Source organism: Podarcis melisellensis, assembly GCF_964234715.1.
Source record: "Podarcis melisellensis genome assembly, chromosome: 4".
NCBI lineage: Eukaryota > Metazoa > Chordata > Lepidosauria > Squamata > Lacertidae > Podarcis > Podarcis melisellensis.
The window spans coordinates 2,114,854-2,129,590 of record NC_138531.1 but is presented as its reverse complement, the minus strand read 5'-3'; the positions used below and the strand labels follow the sequence as shown (position 1 = coordinate 2,129,590).

The window sequence follows — 14,737 nt, the reverse complement described above, 5'->3', positions numbered from 1 at the left end:
AGACGCTTCCTTCTGGAAGAAGGCACCTGGGGCATCAACAAGTCATCCTCTGCAGGAGAGGCAAGCTCTGGAGGCATCTGCAAAGGCCCTGTCATAGTCTGCAAAAAGAAAAAACCTAACAATGTGAGGAACAGGTGAAACCAATGCTTAGTGCACACATGGGGACGCTATTCAGGCCAGAAACGCTGCCAGAGGCCATCAAATTCTAGGGCCAAGCGGGCCAAGCCCTAGGATCACCTGCTAGGCCAGACATAAATGTTTCCAATGAGATAACAAACTCGAGGCAGCCCACCGCCTGTCCAGGTACCCCTGCTTGCCCTTTAGAGGGAAGCACCTCCTCAAGAAACCCAAAGTTCTTTTGGGGAGCAATATCACAAATGGGCCAAACTACCCAGCAACAAAATAGTCCAAAAGGAGCAGCTTGTTTTGCTTTGTTATAACAATGGCTAAGTGGGGGATATGAACCCTGTCTCCCAGGTCCTAGTCCTGTACTCTAGCCACTAAGCCACAATGGCTCATCTCTAAAACGGCAGTCGCCACTATCAGGGAAAAACAAACTTGAAGAAAATAAACTTGTTCAGAAACAGCATAGTTAAAGAGCATACAAAGAGTGCTCATTGGAGGCACAGAGAGCCTCTGGCTCCACTCTGTCTGCCTAAGATATACATTAGCAACAAGTGAGCCTGCAAACAAACAGATACATTCTTATAGAGAGAATGAGTCACATGTCACAGAAACTTAACAATTTACTGTACTGCTAACTGTAGCAGGCTTAGGCTTGAATGATTTGTGCAGTCCGTGCAGGCCTGCCTGCTTCTGCTCTCTGCCTTTTTTGTCTCATTGCAATATTAAAGGAACTCAAAATAGTGCTCCCGCCCAAGGCTAGATTAAAATTTGGCCAACAGCACTGCACGCACCCAAAATAAAGCCAACCTATGGGGATACTATAAATGAAGGTGATTCCAGGTAAGCTGGGAACAGCCCTGACTAGCCCCACAATTAAACAGGCGAAAATGGGGAAAACCTTTTTGCAAAAGAAAGCCCCTAATGGGGGCTCTCTCCCTATTGGGAAAGGCAAGCCCAGGAGGATTATGCACAGGCAGCGCTCACAGGTACAGGGAGAATCTTCCCAAAGGGCAGGGTAAGGGGTGGGGTTGGAAATCAAACAGAAAAAAGGGGAATTAAATTAATTAAGGCACTGGAGAAGATTAAAAAGAAGGGGAAAATAAAGAAATGTAACCAACAATGAGACAATGAGAAGATCGCTCCACTGTCCTCCAGACGGTCCAAGTGCTCCAGGTGATCCGTTGCACGCAGCAAAGAGAAAGCTCCAGGCTGCGTGCAGAGTATTTAAACATTTTACCCCTCCCACCAAAATTGCAACATAACTTTTACCCCAGCAACCCAGTGAACCAATCACTGCCCCAGGCCATCTTTGGAGACCCTGCCTGGTAACAGAGGGGTGGCTCAGCAGACCCCCCCCCCCCGCAACACGTGCTCTCCATGAAGGAGAACACGCTTTCCCTAATTCTATACTTGAACATGGATCTTCCAATTTACAGATGCAATGACTGGTTACTCCCAAAGAAGAATACAAAGGACCAGGCTGTATAATTCCCACAATGTTACCAGGTCATAATTTCCTGGGAGTAAAGTTATGTGTAACTGAATATTGGCAAGTTTGAACGGAGAATTGAATTCCAGGTATATACAAAGGAAATGAGAATGGGATTAAAAGTGGCAGCCCAAGATATTTTGGTTCTGAGTTGAACTACGAAATGGTCTCATCATCCCCTCCTGCCAGGGAAGAAGGGGTGAGTAAAGATTTACCTCAGGAACAAAGGTAAAGATCTACATTGGGATCTGCTGCCCCCGTGGATCCTGCCGCCTGAGAGTGGCTGTGCTACAACCCCTGTGCCCACACTTTAGTATAAAAAGTATAAGGGAAAAGACGAAAAGTAAAGCCCTACAATAGGTGAACCCAGGATGCCTTAATCCCCAAGTAAATTCCATAAAACCCCAAGTATCTAAGGTAGACTTCACAATTCCTCCATATCTGAATTTTTTGACTGCTAAGTAAAGTCTGCAGGCCTTACTAGTGAACAAACCCTCACTTTAGGAGCCCCACTTTCTAGGATTGGGGGCCCCTGGCAGAGGTGGATTTAGGGGACCACAACCGGTTTGGTCGCATTGGACGGGGAGCTTTGCGGGCACCACAAGTATGATTTAAAAAGGAGTGTGACTGGTGGAGAGGTGCTGAATTTCATAGGACACCACTGAAATTTGAGACCCTAACCCTAATCCTGCTCCTGGAAGGATTAAAAGGATCAGGCTTTAAAGCTGCCACCATCCAACCAGCGCACATTTACCTGAGGCAAGTGGGAGTGGAAGAAAAGCGCTCACCAGCCTGAACTCAGTAAGCCTTGCTCCCCAAGTTAACTTCCTCAGAGAATCTGGTGGAATCTAGACACATATAAATAATGCTGAGAAAATGCTTTTTTAAAATAACGTTTTGAAAAATATATTTAATTTGCCATAGCTCACCATCGCCATCTAGTGTCACATTTGTATAATGCACCTTACAACACACTTAAAACGTTTTATTTGCAGCTGTATAGCTGAGTTTGGTTGGACAGTGTTCTTGAAGCTACCAGCATGAGTTTGACCAAACTGTGGGAGGCAGTGGAGGACAGAAGTGCCTGGCGTGCTCTGGTCCAGGGGTCACGAAGAGTCGGACACGACTAAACGACTAAACAACAACAAAACGCTGAGTTTACTGTCTGTACAGCTGAAGCAAGGGAAAGGCTATCCCTGCTTCTTAGGGGTGCGGGAGCAGGGAGATATCTACCTTGGGATCTGCTGCCCCTGTGGATCCTGCCGCCTGAGCGGACCCTCAGTATCCTTCACAGGAATAGCTTGGGCAAGTTTAACTGGCATTTGTCCCACTGCTTCCCCTCACAACCCTTCTGTTCCAAGGATGTTGCCACAGAAGCAGGTATGGAAGGCAGAGCTACTACTCTGAACTTTACCGGAAGAAAACCCCCACATCACAGAAAGGAATGAACCATCTCACTTACCCATTCTAATCCTGCTTTGATTGTGAGAATGTGGAACCAGGAACTGGCTCATGAGAAATTATTTTCCATCCCTAATTAAAAGTGAAAATAGCATGGTCCAATAAATGACAGCAGTATTTACACAGATAGTAGTAATGTGAAGAACTGAAGAATATGGTTATTGGAAAGTACTGTTAAGACAAAGTTTTTGTTAATGCCCCCCCATAAAAAAAACACTTGTAGAAGATAAGAAACCAATTTCCATACAGAGTGCAGTGGATAAAAACTTTCTTTTCTCTTCTTATTGCATATAGAAGTCACAAGTTAAATCTCAAGGGGCAATATTTGATAACCACAAATCTACCTCCCATACACATGAAATAATTATTCAGTGCTCTTGAAAAAAATGAAAATAAACATTTTGCTCCCTTCAGATATACCTCAGTGCTGGGATACAGAAAGACCTCTTCAGAAAACACAGGAGGAATGCAGCAGAGACGACTGCGCTCTCTCCAATGAAGGCTTCCCTCACCATCAACTGACAGAGGGAAACGATGACATGGGCTTTGTGTGTGTGCAGGGAGACCTCTGGGGTCCATGGAGGCCTTAGGGATGGAGAAGAAATTCATGGCATCCCCTTTCTGCAGCAGAATGACCCACTTTGCCCTGAAGAGGGCCTTCTTCTGAAGAGATTCTGCTGCATTCCAGGGGATGTTGTTGGAAATAAGTTGTTTGGTGAACGACACACGACACAGAGCTACTGGCCAAGTTCCCACTGACTCTTATTCACAAGCCCCTCACACAGGAAAATGAAGACTTTTGCCCCAAATAAGGCTTGCACAGATATATGTGGCTGCATAGGGAAAAGGAGCAGCCTGGTAGTTGACAGGGGCAGGGGAAATAATAGTTAGGCAGCCCGTGTAAACTGCTTCCAGCAGAGGTTATAAGTTTCTTGTCCTGCACAAACTGCATTGACATAAAAAGAATCCCTGCCAGAGCACAGGGCTTTAAGCCATAATGGCTTTGCTATACCAGAGACATAACATTTAGTGTGCAGAAGTATATCTAACAGAACTCTGTTAGCAAAAACACTGTGATTAATTACATTTGCTGCAAATCACACGCTGGAATGTGGAGCTGTGATGAAATGCCAATTTGTATTTAATTAATGTTCAAATAGCGCCATCGTTATTAGCATTAGGCTGAGGCATGGGAATAATGAGAGAGAGAGCGATACCACTGCCCAGTTGGCACTGTCCTCCAAAATGGCAGGTAGAGCAGTGAGAGCTCAAGAGCAAGATCAAAACATCTGAAGCATTCAGAGATCCCTACACTGGGATTGGTAAATAAAATTGGTAAATAAATTTTATTATTATTATTAGTATTAAAGACTCACAAGTCCTTGGACCAGGGATGGGTTGCCTGTGTTCCTCTGGATGTTACTGGGCTCCAGTTCCCACCCTCTCCGACCATTGGGCACAGCGGCTGCCGGGACTGATGGAAAAGGAGACCAGAAACCTCTGGACCTCCCCACTCAGACATTCTCCCAAGACACAAACAGTTCCCATGTGTTGGGAAGAGCATTCAAAAGAGCCAGCCGTGTGGACAAGAACCGGCAGTGTGGGTCTTTCTGATAGAAATGGTACAGCTTCTCCCACTTTTGAAAACACCCATAGAACTGACTTGGATGCTTTGATCATCTTTGCAGGCCCTTCTTGGTGTGCCTCCTCTGCACGAGGTCGGGAGTGGGGAACACAGGAGCAGGCCTGTCACCTCGGCAAAACATCCCTCTTCTCCCAGGCTTTTTAAAACAAACTGTGGCCTTTTAAACGTGTGTGTGTTGCTGTTTTGTTTGCTACGGCAGCATGCTATGTGATTTTGTGATTTTATATTGTAATGTGCCCTCTAATCCTTGGATGAAGGGTGGTATAGAATTTCAGTTACAAATAATAATCAAAGGGGCTGTGTATGGTGTTTCCCCCATGGCTGTGTTATTCTGGCATCAAAATCCCATTCTTCCTTTCAGTTCTGTTTCACATAACAGAGTTTTATTATTAAGTATTCATAATTCTGACTCTGTGATCCATGTGTAAGAAGGGCCTATATGTTGCAAGAACTGGGAGGGGGGGCACTTTCCCACAAACTTGTTCCCCAAGTGGCTCACAGCAGGCCAAATGTTCAGCAGGTATAATGATTCTTCATTTCAGTAAAGCTTTGGAAACAGACCATGATATTACAGTGGTACCTTGGGTTACATACACTTCAGGTTACATGCGCTTCAGTTTACAGACTCTGCTAACCCAGAAATAGTACCTCAGGTTAAGAACTTTGCTTCAGGATGAGAACAGAAATCGTGCTCTGGCGGCGCGGCTGCAGCGGGAGGCCGTATTAGCTAAAGTGGTGCTTCAGGTTAAGACCAGTTTCAGGTTAAGAACGGACCTCCGGAACGAATTAAGTACTTAACCCGAGGTACCACTGTATTGTGAAGATGGAGATGGTGTGTTGATTAGTGAGGAGGGTAGTTGTTCAGGGTCAGCAGGTGAATGTGGGACAGATTTCCAAGGATCAGGTCCTCCTCATTTCTTTCATTGTGCAGTTTGAGTTACACTGCCCCTTGTGCTGGTAGAACTTACTCATTGCCAGGTTACGTGACAGAGCTGAGCGGGCCAAAAATGCAGCCTCAGCGCCCCCCTTCTGGTCTCACCCCCCGCTCCCCATGTCCATTTCTCAGGGCTTATGCCAGCCTTGGTTCCGCCAACTGATGGAGCCAAGCTGAGCCAGAAGCCAGCCAGCTGAGACAGAGATCTGCTGGGTCCCAAGTCTCTCATCCCAGCATTAATAACAATAACAATAACAATAATTTATTATTTATACCCTGCCCTTCTGGCTGGGTTTTCCCAACCACTCTGGGTGGCTTTCAACAGAGCCTTAAAACAGAATAAAACTTCATACATTTAAAACTTCCGTAAACATTAAAAACTTCCCTAAACTGCCTTCAGATGTCTTCTAAAAGTCAGATAGTTGTTTATTTCTTTGACATCTGATGGGAGGGCAGGCGCCAATACTGAGAAGGCCCTCTGCCTGGTTCCCTGTAACTTCACTTCTCACCGTGAGGGAACCACCAGAAGGCCATCGGAGGTGGACCCCATTGTCCGGGCAGAATGATGAGGGTGGAGAAGCTCCTTCAGGTATACTGGGCCGAGGCCATTTAGGGCTTTAAAGGTCAGCACCAGCGCTTTGAATTGTGCCTGGAAACGTATCTGAGCTCAGGCTTGCTTCCTTGGTCTGCAAACAGCCTTCTGCCTTTTCATTCTGCACATCACCGTTGTGGTTTCTAGTACTGCAGCTGTGCAGGTGTCGTGTTTATGTAGGACAATGTCCTATAAAGTCAGGGTGAGTAATGAATGGGACCACAAAAACTGCTCCTGCGCTCACTGAGGCAATGCGTCCCATAGTAAATGGAGGTTATATAGGTAGCAAAGCAGGGAATTAATGAAATGAAAGGCACATTTGATCAGGCCCCAGGGAGCTCATGTCATCACGAGAAACATGAAATGAGCCAACTACCTTGGGTGGCTGAAAAGCAGCATTAAACTGAAGACTTAATTAGAATTGATATGAATATGTGCAGTAGAGAAAGAAAAGCACCTCTTGGTTTCCCCCAAGTGTCCAATGTGCTGAAATATTTATTTATGTGGGTTGCTAAGTTACAACAGGATTACACTGTGAAAGGCTTAGATCATATATAGGCCATGCTCCGGGCATCCTGTGATTCTGGAGCAGTATAGGGAAGCTGCAGGATGCCACCATGGGATGCTGAAACACAAGTATTTCACACACGGAGAGAGCAGCCAAGCAGGCACTGCAACCCTGCACCAACAAAGCACCTCACTGCTTAGTGCTGTCCGTGCCCAGTCCCCACAAAGAGAACAGGTGATGCTCATAGAATAAACAGAAAACCCTGTGCTGTTGTAATTCCACCAGGAGAAAATAATACGTTGGTTATCTTAACGTATCTTCCACGAAAACTTGTTGAAAGCATTGTTAAAGGTAGAATTTCAAAGGATATATAAGAATTAGTCTTGCTGAAGTAGAGCCAGCACGGCTTCTGCAAGGGAAAATCCTGTCTCACTAACCATTTCAAGGTCATTAAGAGCATCATACAACATATGGAGGTGCCCCAGCAGATACTGTGTACTTGTGCTTGGCAAACCACCTCACCAAAGACTCCTTAGCTGCCATGGAATAAGAGGCGAGATCCTATTACGGATCAGTAACTTGTTAAGAATCAGGAAGCAGAGAGGAGGAATAAATGGGCAGTCTTTCCATTTCAAAATCAGATCACTAAATCAGGATGATGGTGATGTTTCTTACTGTCACAGAAAAAGTGAGGAAATGGTGTTGAGCAGCAACAGGAGAAGTGCAGTGGCTGCTGAAGAATGAAAAAAGTGACAAAGAAAAGATACAAGGAAGACGTCCGTGAACCCTTTTTGCTCCTGAAAGCTCATTTTTCAAGCCAAAACATGTTCATTTTGGAACTTTTGGCTCAGCCATAATTATACATCAGGTTAACTGGGTTACAACCTTATAATATCTACTCGGAAGTAAGCTGCACTGAGTCCAAACATTCTTACTCCCAGATTTCAGCAAATATTTACAGTGATTTCTGCTCCATTGTGTTGGGTTTTTCTCTGCCTTTTCTCCAGAATAAATAACCATTTGGCCAATATTTTAAGCTTAGAAGGAAATGCAGTCTTAATGACCATTTTTTAGTTGGATGGATAAAAGTTTGATGCAATCACCAAGAAGCAATTGCAGCTCTACTCCTTCCATCTATGTTTTTATGTTTAGGCATGCCCCGTGTGATCTGAAGCACAACTCATTCTGCCCATAGGATTGGATTGAAAAAATGTGTTCCATCAGGAATTTGATCTAATATCAGTACAACCAAATGCACACATTTGAAGGATAAGCTCATAGGGCTGTATTTATTATTTCTACAGCAATTTATGCCTCACCCCAGCAGTGGTGAGATGTTATACGAGATGATAATCCACAAAATTGGATATACTTTATTTTGAAGAGGGTGGGGTATTCTGAATACTTAGGGTAATACAAGAACTAAGTGAACATTGTATATTCCCATGCAACTGCTGACTAGCTTGCTCTTGGCTGTAGTGCTGGGCTGTGCCTCAAAATAGAAGAATCTTACCATATTCTTTGGGCTTACTCCAGATAACCAGAGACTTATAAAGTTGGAAGGGACCTGAGGTCATCTAGTCCACTGCAATGGACTAGGAGTAGGAATGCACTTTTGCCTACAGTTCTAAGCACACTTAAGGAGCAATCCAATGGCAAGATCTGCCTGGATGAGCATGTTAGAATCCAGCAGATCTTCAGTGAAGTAGATGTATCTCTTTCATTCTGACTTAGATGGATACTGTTGGGATCTGGTGCAACTTTACTCCAGCTTCTTGTGCGTAAGGATTGCACCCTTACTTGGAAGTTCAACCCACTGAACCCAATGGGACTTACTTCTGAGTAGCCAAGGATAGGAGTCTGCTGTTCACTGCACCTGCTATTATTTTCTTTTTTCATGGATCTTACAATAATGCTTTTGGGACACTTATCCATCACTTTAAATAAGTGAGTTTTGCTTGAGAAACAGGAAAGGAAGAATTAATTGTGTCTGTATATGCTGCTGTATTAGGTTTAAATTCAATATATACTAGCAACTACTGTGCATAGTAAGAACTGATTAGGCAGATAAAGCCAATACCCGTCATTCTAAACAAAAACAATTTTAGAAATGTAGAAGAATCTTGTCCACTTCATTTCAGTTTGGGTAGCTGATGTATTAATAATATTTTACCTTGCTAGGTACAGGGCAGAAATATCACTTTCACTCAGCTCAAACAACAACATCTTTCAAGCCAGATAAAAATGACACTTGGACAGCTTGAACACAGACTTCCAGTGAAGGTGCTGGAATTGAATTTGAGTCTAATGTGACATTACTTTAGGATTTTAGAATAGTATAATTCATGCTCTCTTTATTAGCAACAGGCTTTTGAGCATTCAATGAAAACTTTTTACTACCATATTCTGCAGGTTTCATCAGTGTGACTCTTGAAACAAAGCCAAAGCTATAGACGAGAAGCTGGTGTAACTTAAGTTGGCATAAAGTTACAACAAATCCAAATGCCATCAAGCAGTGTGGCTACTGCTGGCAGAGCCAACCTACTCCTCACAGAGGGAAATCAAACTGTTATACTTGCCTTTTTGCCAGTTTGACTTATGCTGGGCTGCCAGGTCACATGACTGAGCTGAAGGGGCCTAGGACCTGCCAAATTCTCCCTTCCTCTGGTCCTGCCCCCTCCCCATCCCCCTGAGTTTTCAGGGCTTACACTGGTGTAAAATCTACCAGGCTCAGCTCGACTGGCTGCCAGTCCAATCTTGCTATAAGATTGCTCCTGAAGTATTTTAAGTCTGCTCTTCATTCCTACAGATATCAGCACATAATGGGATAAAGGTGACTCAACTTATGCTGGGGTTGCATTCAAGGAAGAGTGCCTGAAGCCTGAATCGCCCGCAGTCAAAACACACTGGGTTCAAGGGCAGGTGGGATGGTCAAAGCATCCCCACCCCTGAGATGCCATCCTCCTTTATATTTTTGTATTTTTGTAATTTAAAATTTAAAATTGAAGCTGAATGCACAGAAAATAAATGTTTGCAAGCTGTGAGTTACCATAACCTATGCATGGCACACCTGGGCAGCAGATGATAATTAAATGTTTCTGGATCCTTCTGGACATGTTGTGAACTGATGTGAGACAGCAGGGCAGGGGCAGCGGTACAGTTAATCCTATTGCACATAATGGGGAAAGCTTAGCAACAGCAATTGGCTTGTTTTCAGAAAGGGAAGGAAGCACAATAGACTGCTCTGAATGTAGAGAAATGTGCAATGTAGCCATTTCTCTTCCCCATCTCCAGAACAGCTCTCATTTTTTAAAAATGAAATTTTAATCCATAATGCACATAAAATGGCACTATGCTAAAGAAGAGGCCTAAGATAGTACCTACAAAAAGAGGGGTTAAATTAGCAGATTGACCAACTGGAGAAAAACTTTGAAAATACAACTGTTGCATGGAATCTGCTTGTCACCCATTTTACCAATATTTGGGATGCAACTTATTCTGTGATCCAAACTAATTTTTTCTTTCTGATAACCACCAGTAAGGCAAGTTGAGTAGACTAAAGCCTTGTAAAAAAAACCATGAAATACAGGATCATTTAGAAAAGGCACTCAAGGGAAAAGTTCATTTTTGTTTTTTCCAGACAGCCACTGACAACAAACAAGACAATTAGGTCGTAAGGGGGCAGTAAATTTATTTCCAAGGTCAAGACCACAGAGAGTTGATAATGTTTCTTGAATTGCCTCATCAGCTGTTGGCTTTGGGTTTCAAGGCATCCTAACGCTATTTCCTTCTGTTGTTTTTCACAAATCTAAAATCTGTCAGACCTTGATGGTAGGTCACTACTTATTTTAGAATAATAGCTTTGTGGGCCCATATTTCTGTCCACTCTGCCTTGCTAAATGTGTCTTTGTATTTATACAGTCCATAATTTGAAAAAAGTGCTTATTCTGTCACAAACTCATTGATTTTTCTTCTTTGATCTTATAGTTCAATACCACAAATTTTATTCTTCCACAGCATTGATTTGTCTTCCTTGGTCTTATACCACAAATTTATACATCATTTCATTTCTATCTCTAGGTTGCTTCTGTAAAGTGTTTACTTGATGCTATCAACATGCAGATGGTGACAGCAGCCACGAAATTAAAAGAGACCTGCTTCTTGGGAGAAAAGCAATGACAAACCTAGACAGCATCTTAAAAAGTAGAGACATCACCTTGCCAACAAAGGTCCATATAGTAAAAGCTATGGTTTTCCCAGTAGTGATGTATGGAAGTGAGAGCTGGACCATAAAGAAGGCTGATCACCGGAGAACTGATGCTTTTGAATTATGGTGCTGGAGGAGACTCTTGAGAGTCCCATGGACTGCAAGAAGAACAGACCTATCCATTCTTAAGGAAATCAGCCCTGAGTGCTCACTGGAAGGACAGATCGTGAAGCTGAGGCTCCAATACTTTGGCCACCTCATGAGAAGAGAAGACTCCCTGGAAAAGACCCTGATGTTGGGAAAGATGGAGGGTGCAAGGAGAAGGGGACGACAGAGGACGAGATGGTTGGATAGTGTTCTTGAAGCTACCAGCATGAGTTGGACCAAACTGCAGGAGGCAGTGGAAGACAGAAGTGCCTGGCGTGCTCTGGTCCATGAGGTCACGAAGAGTTGACACGACTAAACGACTAAACAACAACAACATCAACATGGCCAGCACTAACTGTACAGTGTACAGTATATCTATCAATATTTTCTAGTCTGTGGCAAAGTTGGTGAATGCTAAAGTATTTTTCAGCTCCTAGAAATCATTTTATTATTCCTAGTGCTGTGAATTGTTTAGTTGTTTAATTTATAATATTTGGTATGATATTACGTTTTGCTGTTTTCATAAAGCAATCTTACAGGGATTGAAGTCGGGAAATCTGTTAATGCTGAGTTTTCTGTCCATAAATAGATCATAAGATCAGGCCAATCACACACCAAGAACCATAGTGTTTTGGGGTAGCCCTTATTCCTCAAAAGTGAAGGGAACCCAAGAAACAAGAGAGAGTACCAGGATTTTTTCCAGTCAGATCTCACCAGAACTCAGTTCTGGCTCCTCTCAGGTGGGCGTCATTGCAATTCTAAGAGAACAAGAAAGGCATTCATGGCAAGTTCCAGCACCTCTTTTTCTAGAAAAACAGCATTGGTGGGTACTTTGTGCAGTGCTGGATGGTTTGTGTGCTTTTGCTAAGGCTTTCCTCTTTCCTTTGAACAATGAGCTGCCCAACTGAGATTGTGAGATTTGATTGTTTGAGGAATTTGATCCTTCCAGATTCTTATTCATATCAACTTGGTCCTCCTGTTCTTTGGCACTTTGTGGCTCAGAACTTAGCTCTCCACTGGATTTCTTACTTCCTGAACAACCTTAACTCAAATAGCAATCAAACCATCAAAATACATTTTTTTTAAATCTGTATTTTATCTCACCTTGTATACTCTTTGGTCTGTAGAACTGTCACTTTGACAAGAGCCACACAATGTTGGCTCTGAGCATGCAAGGAGTGGATCCTTCCATGAGGAACCCCTGCCCATCCCCATCAGGCAGGCACCTCCATGGCACTGATTGGGTGCCTGCTAAAAGGCTGCTTTAAGTAAGCCTACCCAGACGTGCAAATCTGATATGTATTAAAAAATTTTTTTTCTCCTAATGTATATTTCTAAAACTGCTGATTTTATAAGGAAAATATTTTAGGGTAACTTTTTAAATGTCTGATTGTATTGGTAATTTTAATGTAATCCATTTAGAGATTATGATTATTAAGCAGTATATAAATCCTGTTAAATAAAAACATTTTGGGGAAAAAGACATTTAAAATTGTGTAGTTAAATCTTAGCTTTAAATATGGGAAAGCTACTGAACAGACCAGGAAGACTGAATCATTCATTTCTGTTCCAAGCCTGGGGAGATAAATTGACCTTTGAAACATTTTGATATTTCTGATAAGAAGTCATAGAATAATTCATTTATGAATTCTGGGGATCCAAATTACCAGCTTGTGTTTCCCAACTGAAACTAATGCATTAGTAATCCCCCATTGTTCTGCCTTTACTTTCACGTTTTCTTTCTTTCTTTCTTTTTAAAGAATGGCAAACTGCCACATGCAGCGCCTTACTTGGATGTGTCTGGAGTCTTGGAAGCTTGACTACCCTACGTTCTCCTACAAATGGACCTTGAGCTTGTTTGGAGGTTCTAGCAGGGGAGCGCAGCTATCGTATACCCTTGACCGAAGAACGGTACACTCCTTCTATCTGGGATGGTCGTCCTCTTCCACCGAGCGCGCAGCTTTGGGAGGGACGCACATGGAGCGGTGAAGGAGGAAGGGGACACCCGCCTAGCCAGCCAGATGAGCCGAATCAACCCTGGCGATCAATGGGGTGACAGATGTCGCAGCCAGGTCGCCCTCACATCCTACTTTCACGTTTTCAATGTGCACATGTTTATTGATAAAGCACTGCAAAAATGATTTTGGCATGATTATACTGTATCTATTGGTGTTGTGTGAATGGATAAAACACCAAAGAAATGTGATTGAAATGAACATACAAAATTTGTATGTGATATTTTACTAAAGGACAGAAATGCTTATACACTCCAATAAAACACTGGATAAAAATATTGCAGACAAATCCCTTTCTATGGAAAGGAAGATGTTAATTTTGCATTTTGCTTTATTGAGAGAGAGAGAGAGAGAGAGAGAGAGAGAGAGAGAGAGAGAGAGAGAGAGAGACTGACTCTCTATTGGCTCAAAACAGAGGGACTTGCTGCATGGCCCCTGCCACAGAAATAAAGGTGTTAATTTTGCTTAACTCCTGTCCAATATTGTTTGAAGTTACAGGTTACAGAGAGCTTGCAATTGTTTGGGGGTGAATACTATGCAACTGTGATGCTTAATGCTGGTTTGTGTCAAACCAATTAGCATTACAAAGCCCAGCAACACATTTAATATGCAATTTTTTTAACACTTGTAAATTATGGTACTTTTGCTTATTTTTTAAATTGAATAAACCACTGTAAATCATGTGTGTCATTGTAATGGATTGCTTTGAAGTCATTTTGCTTTGAAGTCATTTAAGTCCAGGTAAAAATAAATAAATAAATCCCCCCCCCCCCGTCCTATAATTTGCCCTACTAGAGGTGGCAACCCTACTTATGGGCCACCTGTACCCTGAGAAGAGAAATTACAAACTGGGGCACCCTGGGAAGCATCAGGGGGAATTAAGTGTGCACACACAAGACAACTGTGCAAACTGCAGCCTGGATTTGTGTGGGTCAGGGCTGCGGTCACTGAGTGTGACTAAGCATTCAATTCTTCATGAAAACAATGTATTGGTTTTGTGCTACTGAATAACATTAACAAAGCTGCTTCTAGCAGTCTCTTATTTGTAGAAAGGTCTCAGTAGATAATGAAGCACACCGTATGGAGTGCACAGTGCTACAACCGCGTTGTTACAGCGTGAGTCACAATGAGCTATAGTGACCCAAGGAGGCCACTTCCTGTGTGCATGTGAATCATTACATTGGCAGAAGCACTATCTGCCTGGTAAATCTTAAGGTTTTAGGTACATAATTCTTAATTATAAAAGAAAAATTATCAGTGGCTTAACACTCTGCTGGGAAATTAAGTCTTGCAGAGGAGAATCCCAATAGTAAAAGCCTGTTTTGTACAAATTAAATTGACTTCTGCTGCCCAAACAGACTAGATGATTTGGGAAAGCTGTGGTACTTAATTGCAGAATATGTCATCTTTATACAGGTTAGTTGAATCCCAATGCTTGCTAGTTCCTTCCCAAATCCATATTTGCCTGTTTTTCAAGATACTATGAGTTTATAGTCCTACACTCATCTGCTTTTGCTTCCAGGTGAAGCCCCTTGACCCAGATTTATTGCTCTAGGGGATTATTCCATTTGCCTGGGCCCACTTGTCTCATGTTCTTGGCTCTGCTGCCTTCT

General features: G+C 42.9%; 1 long non-coding RNA gene across 1 annotated transcript in view; it reads right to left on the bottom strand.

Annotated features, from left to right (window-relative positions):
• Nucleotides 1-430: 430 nt before the first annotated feature.
• LOC309367756 overlaps nt 431-14,737 on the bottom strand; it is a 409,169-nt gene continuing 394,862 nt past the window's right edge. Inside the window, exon 2 of the long non-coding RNA XR_014167325.1 lies at nt 431-983. This is a non-coding gene — a long non-coding RNA (uncharacterized lncRNA). The remainder of the gene's footprint in view (nt 984-14,737) is intronic.